A 964-nucleotide genomic window follows, 5' to 3' on the forward strand; every position below is an offset into this window, starting at 1 on the left:
AACTGCTTCCCCTCCTGTCCATGTTCACAGTAACAGCTGGATACATACTAATTCCAAGAAGTGAAAGAAAGAGCTTTAAGTTTAAAAGCAGGCATGCTGGAATCAGTGCCTCACCGGCACAGCTTCAGACCCAAGTGTGCCGTGCCGCCTAGCAGATCTATTGTAAATGTACACTCACAGTTCCTTGTTGGGGTGGATGACTTCGCGCCGGTCTCTTCTTCCAGGTGCGTCGCTTCTGTCCATTGAGAAATGCTTTAAGCGTGGGTTCTCGGCTTTGGCGCTGTGGACATGGGGTTGGATCACTCTCTGCCCACCCGATGCCAGTGGCACCCCCTCCCCCAGCCGTGGCAACCCAAAGCGTGTCCAGGCACTGCCAGATGTTCCCTGGAGGGCACAATCACCCCCAGTCGCTGGAATGGCTTTCTCTTCCCTCCCCGAGCCCACTCCCAAACATCTCTACTCAGGGCTGGGAACTTTTATGAGACACCTCCTAATCCACTGGATTTTCCTCTTGTTCTGAGTCGCCTTTGGTAATATTTTTGACTTCCTAGACTACTACTCATTCAGAACAATGCTCCTGCTGCCCTTGAAAAGAAAGTCCTTTCAGCTAAATTTTGGGAGAGGGAGGAGAGGAGGCAGGTAAACATGCCTTTAGAGACATCTGTCTGTCTTAGTCTATGGAGGGTTTCAGACTGAATTCTGCACATCCAGGGTCTCTGTGAACTAGAGGGGGCTGTGGGTACTTGGAACTCACCTCCCTCTGCCACATTTTTACAAATGAAGAAAGGGTCCAGAAGGGGAAATAAATTGCTCAAAGTCATACGTACTCCTAATCCTCCTTTTCTGAGGGCAGAGGCCAGTATGATTCTTCTCTGTCCAGCATGTCTGAAGAACTTTGGTCTCTAAACATGGATAACTTTCAGTGCTTTACAAGTGACAGTTTTGGCCAAAGCATGCCAGTTCA

General features: G+C 49.4%; 1 protein-coding gene across 1 annotated transcript in view; it reads right to left on the bottom strand.

Moving 5' to 3' along the window:
- The window catches only part of RAI2 (retinoic acid induced 2), a 10,458-nt gene that overhangs the window by 3,427 nt on the left and 6,067 nt on the right, over positions 1–964 (bottom strand).

Source organism: Bison bison, unplaced genomic scaffold (assembly GCF_000754665.1).
Source record: "Bison bison bison isolate TAMUID 2011002044 unplaced genomic scaffold, Bison_UMD1.0 scf7180017864369, whole genome shotgun sequence".
Taxonomy (NCBI): domain Eukaryota; kingdom Metazoa; phylum Chordata; class Mammalia; order Artiodactyla; family Bovidae; genus Bison; species Bison bison.